At 41.3% G+C, this 12,213-nt stretch overlaps 1 protein-coding gene across 3 annotated transcripts in view; it reads right to left on the bottom strand.

Moving 5' to 3' along the window:
• The window catches only part of scn1laa (sodium channel, voltage-gated, type I-like, alpha), a 225,497-nt gene extending 213,768 nt beyond the window's left edge, over positions 1-11,729 (bottom strand). For all 3 annotated transcript variants that reach the window (XM_063052347.1, XM_063052348.1, XM_063052350.1), the window contains exon 1: positions 10,892-11,729. The gene's annotated coding sequence lies outside the window, so the exon portion shown is untranslated. The remainder of the gene's footprint in view (positions 1-10,891) is intronic.
• Between the last annotated feature and the right edge of the window lie 484 nt (positions 11,730-12,213).

Raw genomic sequence — 12,213 nt, 5'->3', positions numbered from 1 at the left:
CTCCGTGTAGATTTGCTCAGTGGTGGAGACAGCTTTACCTGTGATGGACTGGGCAATATCCACTACTTTTTCAAGAATTTTTCAGTCAAGGGTATTGGTGTTTTCATAGTAGGCTGTATTACAGCCAGTCAATATAACTCTCCACCACACATCTAAAGAAGTATGTCAAAGTTTTAAATGTCACGCTGAATCTTTGCTAATTTCTAAGTAGAAGTGCTGTCGTGATTTCTTTGTAATTGCACTTACATGTAGGACCCAGGGCATGTTCTCTGAAATGATAACACCAAGGAATTTAAAGTTGCTGAGCCTCTCCACCTCTGATCCCGTGATGAGGACTGGCTCATAGACATCTAGTTTCCTTCTGAACTTCATTATCAGTTCCTTGGTGTTCCTGTTGTTGAGTAAGAGGTTCTTGTTGTGGCACCACACAGACAGATCTTCAATCTCCCTCCCGTATGCTGTGTCGTTACCGCCTTTGATCTGGCCTACGACAGCGACGTTATCAGCAAACTTAAGTATGGCATTGGAGCTGTGCTTAGCCATACAGTCATTAGTGTGAAGTGAGTAGAGCAGGGGGCTAAGCACACAGCCTGTTGCACCTGCGCTGATGGAGAACACAGAGATGTTGCTGCCAATCTGAACTTACAGGGGTCTGCAAGTAAGGAAATCAAGGATCCAATTGCACAAGGCAGTATTGAAGCCAAGGTCTTGGGGCTTATTGATTAGTTTTGTGGGATGATGGTATTGAAAGCCAAGCTGTAGTCAATAAAGGGCATCCTGGTGTATGCAGATTTGCTGTCCAGATGTTCCAGGGCTGAGTGAAGAGCCGATGAGATGGCATCTGCTGTGGACCTGTTGTGCCAGCAGGCAAATTGGAGCGGATCCAAGTCAATTCCCAGGCAGGAGTTGATGTGTTTCATCACCAAACTCTCAAAACACTTCAGCGCTGTGTATGTAAGTGCTACTGGAAAGTAGGTCTGCTTGTACAAACAGCCCCTGTTGTATCTCTGAACTGATTTCAATTGTAGAAACTAACCCCCCGACTTAGAAAGCAAGCAATGGCAAAGTCAATCCAGCATTGATAACTTGGAGGATCGGAAGGAAGATCGAAAAGATGTTGTAAGACTTAAAATGCTTCAATGATAGCTCGAGCATAATGCATGGTAGTGAAGAGGAGGAAGATGCATTGACCCCAAGGCTCTCCTGAGAATTACGTAGTGCTCACGGTTGATAATGCACAACCTGAGTGCTCTTTCAGATTAATTGAGGGACATAGACCTCTTGGGCTGGCTTTCAACTAAAACTAATAAGCAACAGAATGGTATTAATAAGTCACTTACGTTCTCACACACTGCATTAGCCTCCAGATGGCTATGGGTCAAGAGGTAGACCGATGCTGCTGAGACACAACCCAGGGCATGTTCCACCCTGGCTTGGTCGCCTGGGCAAGAGCGCCTGATGTTAAAAGGCCCGGAACACCCGATGACCACAGGGTACATCACTGATAATGTGTTCCAGTGCATCCCAGGATGTATCTCAGCATCGAAGGTGTCCTGAACAGCAGTGGGGATTTCACCATTTAGATATTTACTGTCATTGAGTGAGTTGCTTCTCTATAGTACGGTCAACTACTGAACACTTGGCAGCAGTGATGACGTCCTGCTGGAACTGAGGTTCATACCCAAGACAAAGATGGAATTAAAGGGTGGCATGGTAGTGTAGTGGCTAGTACGATTCCAACTTGTAAGGGGTTTGCACATTCTCCCCATGACTGGTTTCCTCCCACAGTCCAAAGACCTACCAGTTAATTGGCTGTTGTAAATTGTCATGTGATTGGCCACAGTCCAAAGACATACCAATTAATTGGCCATTGTAAATTGTCATGTGATTAGGTTTGGGTTCAACTGGGAGATGTCTGGGCAGAGTGGCTCAAAGGGTGAGGAGGGCCTAGTCCATGTTGTATCCCAATAACTAAATAAACCGGAGAATGGGAACAGGTAAACACAAGAGAAGTTCATCAATCACCTGAACACCCAAAGTGAGCCTCACACAGACAATCATGCAACGTCCACTGTACAGGTGTTAAAACAGCAAAGAAGCTGTCCAGCACCTGCAAGTTTTCTCTTGTTTCTGACACTAACGCTTGTGCTTTAGGCTTATGGGCCAGTTCTTTCTATTCTGTGTAGCTTGTTAGTTAACCATGATCACAATGCACAACATCTACAGATTCTAAGCTTAACCCCACTACCTCCACCCACCTATGGCAAGCACGTCAAACTCATGTAATATGTTGAAATAGATTGCATTTAGCTATGCACTAAATGAGCAAAATATAAGCCAGTTTCTACAAAGATCCTACTTCAGCAACATGGAACACTGTACACAGCTAGGGGCTACCTGAATGCAACAGCGGATCAATTTTTAGTACGGATCACTGGGGCTGCCTCTCTTTCAGAACTCTCTCAAAATATGTGTAAAGGCATGTGCAGTGTGTGCCATCCAGTCTCTGGCTGGATTTTGCACTTCTGCAACAGCATGGTGGATGGCCAACATAACATCAACAATGTATTTTTATTTCCACTTCTTTAGAACAAGAATCCAACGAACAACTTCACAAAACAGAACCATAAAGCCATAAGATATAGGAGCATAGAACCATAGAAACTACAGCACAGAAACAGGCCCTTTGGCCCTTCTTGGCTGTGCCGAACCATTTTCTTCCTAGTCCCTCTGATCTGCACACGGACCATATCCCTCCATAGACCTCCAACCATGTATCTGTCCAATTTATTCTTAAATGTTAAAAAGGAACCCGCATTTACCACCTCGTCTGGCAGCTCATTCCATACTCTCACCACTCTCCGTGTGAAGAAGCCCCCCCTAATGTTCCCTTTAAACTTTTCCCCCCTCACCCTTAACCCATGTCCTCTGGTTTTTTTCTCCCCTTGCCTCAGTGGAAAAAGCCTGCTTGCATTCACTCTATCTATACCCATCATAATTTTATATACCTCTATCAAATCTCCCCTCATTCTTCTACGCTCCAGGGAATAAAGTCCTAACCTATTCAACCTTTCTCTGTAACTGAGTTTCTCAAGTCCCAGCAACATCCTGGTAAACCTTCTCTGCACTCTTTCAACCTTATTTATATCCTTCCTGTAATTTGGTGACCAAAACTGAACACAATACTCCAGATTCGACCTCACCAATGCCTTATACAACCTCATCATAACATTCCAGCTCTTATACTCAATACTTCGATTAATAAAGGCCAATGTACCAAAAGCTCTCTTTACGACCCTATCTACCTGTGACGACACATTAGGGAATTTTGTATCTGTATTCCCAGATCCCTCTGTTCCACTGCACTCCTCAGTGCCTTACCATTAACCCTGTATGTTCTACGTTGGTTTGTTCTTCCAACGTGCAATTCCTCACACTTGTCAGTATTAAACTCCATCTGCCATTTTTCAGCCCATTTTTCCAGCTGGTCCAAGTCCCTCTGCAGGCTCTGAAAACCTTCCTCACTGTCTACTACACCTCCAATCTTTGTATCATCAGCAAACTTGCTGATCCAATTTACCACATTATCATCCAGATCATTGATATAGATGACAAATAACAATGGACCCAGCACTGATCCCTGTGGCACACCACTAGTCACAGGCCTCTACTCAGAGAAGCAATTCTCTACCACTTCTTCCATCGAGCCAATGTCTAATCCAACTTACCACCTCTCCATGTATACCTAGCGACTGAATTTTCCTAACTAACCTCCCATGCAGGACCTTGTCAAAGGCCTTACTGAAGTCCATGTAGACAATATCCACTGCCTTCCCTTCATCCACTTTCCTGGTAAACTCCTCGAAAAACTCCAACAGATTGGTCAAACATGACCTACCACGCACAAAGCCATGTTGACTCTCCCTAATAAGCCCCTGTCTATCCAAATGCTTGTAGATTCTGTCTCTTAGTACTCCCTCCAATAACTTACCTACTACTGACGTTAAACTCACCGGCCTATAATTTCCCAGATTACTTTTCGATCCTTTTTTAAACAATGGAACAACATGAGTCACTCTCCAATCCTCTGGCACTTCACCCGTAGACAGCGACATTTTAAATATTTCTGCCAGGGCCCCCGCAATTTCAACACTAGAATCCTTCAAGGTCCAAGGGAGCACTCTGTCAGGTCCCGGGAATTTATCCACTTTAATTTTCCTCAAGACAGCAAGCACCCCCTCCTTTTCAATCTGTACAGTTTCCATGGTCTCACTACTTGATTCCCTCAATTCCATAGATTTCATGCCAGCTTCCTTAGTAAATACAGACGCAAAAAACCTATTTAAGATCTCCCCCATTTCCTTTGGTTCCACACAAAGCCGACCACTCTGATCTTCAAGAGGACCAATTTTATCCCTTACAATCCTTTTGCTCTTAATATACTTGTAAAAGCTCTTTGGATTATCCTTCACTTTGACTGCCAAGGCAACCTCATGTCTTCTTTTTGCCCTCCTGATTTCTTTCTTAAGTATTTTCTTGCACTTCTTATACTCCTCAAGCACCTGATTTACCCCCCGTTTCCTATACATTCCATACAACTCCCTCTTCTTCTTTATCAGAGTTGCAATATCCCTTGAGAACCAAGGTTCCTTATTCCTATTCAATTTGCCTTTAATCCTGACAGGAACATACAAACTCTGCACTCTCAAAATTTCCCCTTTGAATTAAGCCATTAAGCAGAATTAAGCAGAATTTCCCCATTTGAATTAACCCATTAAGCAGAATTAAGCCATTCGGCTCATCGAGTCTGCTCCACCATTTCATCATGGCTGATCCATTTTCCACCTTAACCCCAATCTCCTGCCATCTTCCCATATCCCTTCATGTCCTGACTAATCAAGAATCTATCAACGTCTGCCTTAAATATACATAAAGACTTGGCCTCCACAGCCACTTGTGGCAACAAATTTCACAGATTCACCACTCTCTGGTGAAAGAAATTCCTCTTCACCTCTGTTCTAAAAGGACACCCCTCTATTCTAAAGCTGTGTCCTCCAGTCTTAGACTCCCCCACCATAGGAAACATCCTCTCCACATCCACTCTATCGAGCCCTTTCAACATTCAATAGGTTTCAATGAAGTCACCCTTCATTCTTCTGAGTTCCAGTGAGTAAAGGTCCAGAACCATCAAACGCTCCTCATATGATAAGCCTTTCATCCCAGAATCATTTTTGTGAACCTTCTTTGAAATCTCTCCATTGTTAGCACATTGTTTCTTAGAAGGGGCCCAAAAGTGCTCACAATATTCCAAGTAAAGCCTCACCAGTGCTTTATAAAACTTCAACATTACACCCTTGTTTTTATAATCTAGGTCTCTTGAAAGGATCATACTTTGCCTCCCCATGAGTTCTGGCAGACTTTTTTTCTGGCAGTAGTACAGTGCAAAACATAAAATTACTACAGTACTGTGCAAAAGTCTTTAGGTAGCCTATCTATGTATTGTATACTGTATGTACCTGAGACTTTTGCACAGTACTGTATATGTGGTTATATGTGATAATCAATACCATTAGGTGTAGGATATCCATTCTTCATCAATGAATTTAAGAATAAGACTCACTTCCACCTTCTCCAACAAATTAGGGGTGGGCGACAATACAGATGATCGATAACTAACATTATGCTAATGTATTAAGTTACCACATGCAGTATCCATATTCTTGAAAACATTACTATTTAATTAGAGTAACCTATTTATGCTGAAACATGAGCCTCTTGGCAGCTTGAGTCTATTAACATTATACAGCTGATATTACTTCTTGAGTATACACCAACCAACAATTAGTGATTGTGTAATCATTTGCACACATTCAAAGCATGTTTAACCAAACAGAATGAAAAAAAATGAACAGTGAAGAGATTATATCCAACACCATCAAAAATACTTTTACAAGATCTTATTTTCTTAAACCACATAAATTTTGCATTCTTATATGTAAAGCTCCATTACTCATTACTTGGAGTTTATCAACCTAGAAAAATATTTTAAATATTTGCTTTTTCACCAGACTCATGAAAATTATCTACTAAAATGTGGCTACCATTTAATAATTCTTTGTAAGAATGGCACCTCTACTTCCTTAGAAGTTTACGAAGATTCAGTATGTCATGTAAAACTCCGACAAACTTCTATAGGTGCAGTGGAGAGTATCCTAACTGGTTGTGTCACAGCCTGGTATAGAAACACCAATGCCCAGGAATGGAAAAGTCTACAGAAAATAACGGATAAAGCCCAGTCCATCACAGGCAATCCCTCCTCACCACTGAGCACATTTACATGGAGCATTACCACAAAAAAGTAGCATCCATCATCAAGGACCCCAACAATCCAGACCATGCACTCGTCTCTCATCTATCATCACGCAAGAGGTATAGGAGCCTTAGGTTCCACACCACTACGTTTAGAAATAGTTATTACCCTACAGCTATCCGGCACTTGAACTGACATGGACAACTTCGCCCACCACAACTCTGAATTGACTCCATAACCTATAGACACACTTTCAAGGGCTCTACAACTCATGTTTCTGATATTATTAATATTTTCATTTATTCATAAATTCAATTACATTTCTTTATTTTCTTGTAAATGCCTGCAAGAAAATTAATCTCAAGGTAATATATCACTTCCACTTTCAAAGACTTCATCTCATGTTCTCAATATTTATTGCTGATTTTTTAATGATTATTTCTTTGTTTTTGTATTTGGATAGTTTGTAGTCCTGTTACACTGGGTGAGTGCCCAAGATGGTGTGGCCTTTTCACTGATTCTATTATAAATATTATTCTATAGATTTACTGAGTCTGCCTGCAATAGAATGAATCTTGGACGTGTATATGGTGACATACTGTATATGTACTTTGATCATAAATTTACTTTGATGTTGATTTTGAGAATTATTAAATTGAAGCCCTTAGAAGACCGGGAATATTACCAGAAGCTTATCCAACAGAAGAAAACTGAAACTGATTGCTAGCTTGTGTTTTACATTCGAAGCAAGGAAAATAATGCCACAACACACATCAAAGTTGGGAATCATGATGAAGGGTCTCGGCCCGAAACGTCGACTGTACCTCTTCCTAGAGATGCTGCCTGGCCTGCTGCGTTCACCAGCAACTTTGATGTGTGTTGCTTGAATTTCCAGCATCTGCAGAATTCCTCGTGTTTGCGAAAATAATGCCGCCTCTTTTTTAGTTAATACTCCTCAGTCATTTTGAATACACAGCCACAAAAAATTTCTCCGAGCGTTCATCATTTTGATAGCTGTTTATTCTATATTGTATAATTGAATTACTTCCCACCGATTATGAACAAATACCAAAAACTTGCAATTGTAGAGCAATAAAAAAAGCAAATCCTGGATATCTGAAGAAAATCAGAATCTTTTGGGGATATTCAACAGATCAGGAAACATCTTTCCCCTCCCCAACTTTTTATTCTGGCATCTTCCCCCTTCCTTCTTAGTCCTGAAGAAGAGTCACCGCCTGCAACATGAACAGTTTATTCATGTTCATACATGCTGCCTGACCTGCTCATTTCCTCCAGCATTTTGTGGAGGAGGGAATTATGTTAGTGACATTTAATCAGAACCTGATGAAAGGCCATCACCCTGAATCGTTATTTCTACTTTCTTCTCTCCACAAATGCTGCCCAACCTGTGAAGTACCTCTGATATTTTTTGCTTTTATTCCGAAACCTGCTGCATGTGTGACCCCAGATCAAATACAATGATAAACAAAATATGTCTTTTAAAGAAAGACCCACAAAGCTTCTAAATTATGCAGAAATTTATAAATTATCTATTAATTCACAGAATACAATGCAGCAACATACTGAACTCATTGGTAAATATATTTCAATATTTAAATTGCATACAAAAACACCTTGAAGTACAATACTGTGCACATTTCTGTAGCTAGGGTAACTAAGACTTTTGCATAGTACTTTAGCAATTTTATGTATTGCAACGTACTGCTGCCACACAACAAAACAAATTTCATGACATATGTGAGTGATGATAAACCTGATTCTGATATGGGTCTCTGTTGTGGGCTGAGAGTGGGAAGGGGGCAAGGAGAGGGAAATCATGGTTTGGGAAAAGGGAGAAGGAGGGGAGAGGGGAGAGAGTGGGAAGCACCAGAGAGACATTCAGTAGTGATCAATAACATAATTGTTTAGACTCAAATTACCTTGCCTGGCATCTCAGGGCTGGGTGTGTCTACACCTGTACCACACCACGCCCTTAGCACTCCTTCTCTGCTACCTGTCCCACACCACTCCTGTGGCACTCCACCTAACATCATTTGCTCCCACCAGGTTTACAAACTCGCTCTGCGCTCCATGTTGACAAATACAGTACTGTGCAAAAGTCTTAGGCACCAAAGCTATAATTATGTGCCAAAGGCTTTTACAAAAAACTGAATACAACCCATAAAAGTATTCCTCTCAAATCTCCAAACTGATAGAACAACTTCGCTAATTTACATTAGAAAGAAAATACACAAGCTCTCCCACTGTGAACCATAATTAGCAACAAAAGTGTGTAACTGTTCATTAATCTCTTTTTTAAATTTTGAAATGAAGTTAGTCTAGTTAAATGTGACATTGATGTGTTGAAGGGTCTAACTTTATATCACAGTATCAGATTATTTTGTCGAATATAATTTTAAATGTTCGTATAATGCAAATAATTTGCTTGTCAAATCTGATTTGCCAACTTGTTGATACTTTTACTTGACAACTTTGAGAAATGTAAACTTTCTTCAGCAATGTGTCATTTTCATGCCAGTTTTTTCAAATCATGATTAATGAGATCTCTACTAATTAGCCTTCATTCTCATTTGCCAGATACTGCCTGCTTCAGCCCATCCTGTTCCTATAGAGGTTTCTGAAAACCAATGACTGAATTACCTCTCTCATTCTTCAGAGTACACCAGTGCTTTTGCAAAGAGACAATGTGAAGACCCTCCCTAAACATTTGCAAATGGGGGCAATCTGTGGTATCTCACCACACTATTTCCATAAGACCATAAGGGATAGGAGCAGAATTAGACCATTTTGCCCATCAAATCTACTCCGTCATTCCATCATAGCTGATTTATTATCCTCCTTAACCGCATTCTCCTGCCTGCTCCCTTTGACCCCCTGACTAATCAAGAATGTATCAACCTCCGCTTTCAATATACCCAATGACTTGGCCTCCACAGTCACCTGTAGCAATGAATTGCACAGATTCACCATCTCTGGCTGAAGAAATTCCCTCTCATCTCTGTTCTAAAGGGACTCCCCTCTACTCCGAGGCTGTGTCCTCTGGTCCTCAAGTCCCCCATTCTGTGGATGTGGCTAGTTTTGTTACTGGGTCCAAAACCGACTCTTAATTCAGCATTAAACACAGCAGAAAACTAATTTGGCTTGAAATTCCCCAAGCTTTCATTGGTTTAACCTACTTCACTCTTCTATGATGGTGCCGAAGAGGTTTAACATGATGCTGCCTGGTTTAGAGGGCATGTGCTATGATGACAGGCTGGACAAACCTGGGTTGTTTTCTTGGAGTAGCAACGGCTGAAGGGAAATCTGACCGATTTTTAGATTATGAGAGGCACAGAGTGGGCAGAGAGTGTCTTGTTTCCCAAGGTAGAAATGTCTAGTACCAGAGGGCATACATTGAAGGTAAGAAGGGGTAGTAGGTTCAAAGCAGATGTGAGCGGTAAGTTTTTTATTCAGAGAGTGGTGGATGAGAATGTGCTGCCCAGTATGATAGTAGAGGCAAATACATTAAGAGGCTTTTATTAGACATTTAGATAGGCACATGAATGTGAGGAAGATGGAGGGATATGGATATTATATAGGAGGGAGGGATTACTTTTTGGGTGTTTTTAATTTACTTATTAGCTGGTTGGGGGCAACATTATGGGCTGAAAGGCCTCTTCCTGTGCAGTACTGTCCTATGTCCAATGTTCTAAACACCATTCCTTTGTGTAAACACTATTCCAAATGTGAATAGATCTGCAAAGACTCATCTATTGTTAAAAATATATGGATAAATAACAACTGACCTACACTAAAGGAATGATTATTTAACTCACTCAATTGATTTCAGATATAGCTTTATCTAACAATATACAAATCATTTCCCGGTAGTTTTTAGTTTCTTACCCCAAGAATACCCTGAAGTTTACCAAATATTCCCATTTGTGGACTGCTGAACCGAGCAAGTCTGGTCATTTCCCCACCCACCTCACTCAAATTGAGATACAAATGAAATATTTGTCTTTGAATCCCGCCCATGCGTGTTGCTGGGAGCTGGTTATACTAGAATTTTCTCTCTGTATTTCACAGTGGATGACGATAGCCTATACAAGGTGATTGCTTCAACGTTAAATAATGTGTTTAATATGCTCTCTTAACAAATCGCCATAAAAATCGAAGACAATTGCCCACCCTTGACCCATCCCCCCCATACACAAATCGTTTTAGACGCTATTTATCCCGAAATGAGAAAGGCATGGGTGGTGATTTCAACTTTATACATTTACATCAGCATTTGTTTGGGAAGGTGTGGGGGGAAAATACCTCATCTTGTTTGTTTTTAAACTAGTCCTTTGGTTCTCAAGATTACTATTTTTTTTAAGAAACTGCCTGAGAACGATACACCTATTACATCCGACAAGCCCAGTTCAAATCCGCGATCATTCACAACATACAAACATCGATATGTTCAGAATCACCAGGGTTTAATTTGCATCACGTAGACAGCTCCACACAACAATTTTCTCGCGGTGCCCAGCTCCCTCATCATACCGACAATGGTAAACACCCAATCATACTTACAGGCGTTATGAATTGTTGGTGTTAATCTGGCTAGATCATAAACAGACTCGGAACAATCCAGATCTTCACTCACGAATCTCGCGTAACAAAGGGAGGGTTAGCATTTCGCCGAATAAAATGCACCGAACACCGCATTAATGCAAGCAGAACCGAGATGGCGAAGAGCAGCGGTAAATTCCAATCATTACCTACGGACAGTCTGGGGGGAAACATCTTCCATGTTTGACACAACTGAATGTGGCAGTGTCGCTGAAAGAGAAAACAGAACGCTGTTTCCCAGCCTTGAAAACCTCAAATCAAACGCCTGGCATCCCTGACAGTCTTTTTTTCCCGCAAAATTCTGACAATGCTATCATCCAAATAATGGATAAGATGTACGGCTCTAACACCTCGATCCGATTACCCGTGCTGCCGTCTGAATTCAGCAGCACATCCGCAGCTTCAGCAACAGAATGACTGAAAAGTTGCTACCCTCGTGAAGATGTTTACAGCCGAACGACAGAAAGCGTCCGTCTCCTAAGGGGCAGACAGGCACGACGTTGGTCGGGATTCAGAGCGATATATTGATTAGCCTGCGGCACGATCAGGACCTCTGGTCGGCGACAGGGAACGGATCGATGGCTCTTTATGAATATGCAACTCCGATTACGAAAAACATAAATAGCTGTGTTTTTTTCTTACAGATTGCGAAGGCGTCAGTCAGTCAGCTGTGGTTATTGAGGAATGGGGGATGAAGAGGCTGCAGCTCTCGCCATGTTTGATGGTTTCCCCATTTCCATCGCACGGTCGGTGCGTCTGCCTCCCTGCAATATCGCCGCCCAGCTCAATCCAGCATCGCCTCTCCAGCCTCCCCACCCAACCTACCCACACGCACGCACCCTGCCTCATCACACAAGCAAGCGATAGTCCCCAGTAACCATATACGTAGGGGAAAGAAAACAATTGCATAATCCTACTAATAAAATCACTGACATGCATGATTGCGAATATTGATATTTGGATTGTTATTTTTATGATATAATGACATAAACAAGCGTCATACCATGTAATCTTCATTTCTATATGGCCGTTGAATCTGCGCACATTTCATACATTAATACTGGCTCCTATTCTATTTTATCTGTTCTGTGATTTAATGTTCCAGACGGTTATTTCATGAATTGTCACATTAATTAGCTAATCGTTTGTCTCTTGTTTAGAACTGATAATATTGTTTCGCCCAGGCATTCTTAAAAGTTGTTCAAGTTCGTACAAACAAAATAAGAATATTGAAGTCCAAGCCTATTTCTAATTCCTTTTTTTCGTGACAGTTGGACGCCTCT

The sequence above is a fragment of the Mobula hypostoma genome, chromosome 6 (assembly GCF_963921235.1).
Source record: "Mobula hypostoma chromosome 6, sMobHyp1.1, whole genome shotgun sequence".
In the NCBI taxonomy this organism is placed as follows: Eukaryota; Metazoa; Chordata; class Chondrichthyes; order Myliobatiformes; family Myliobatidae; genus Mobula; species Mobula hypostoma.
The sequence above is the reverse complement of the archived record's forward strand: the minus strand, read 5'-3'. Positions and strand labels throughout refer to the sequence as shown.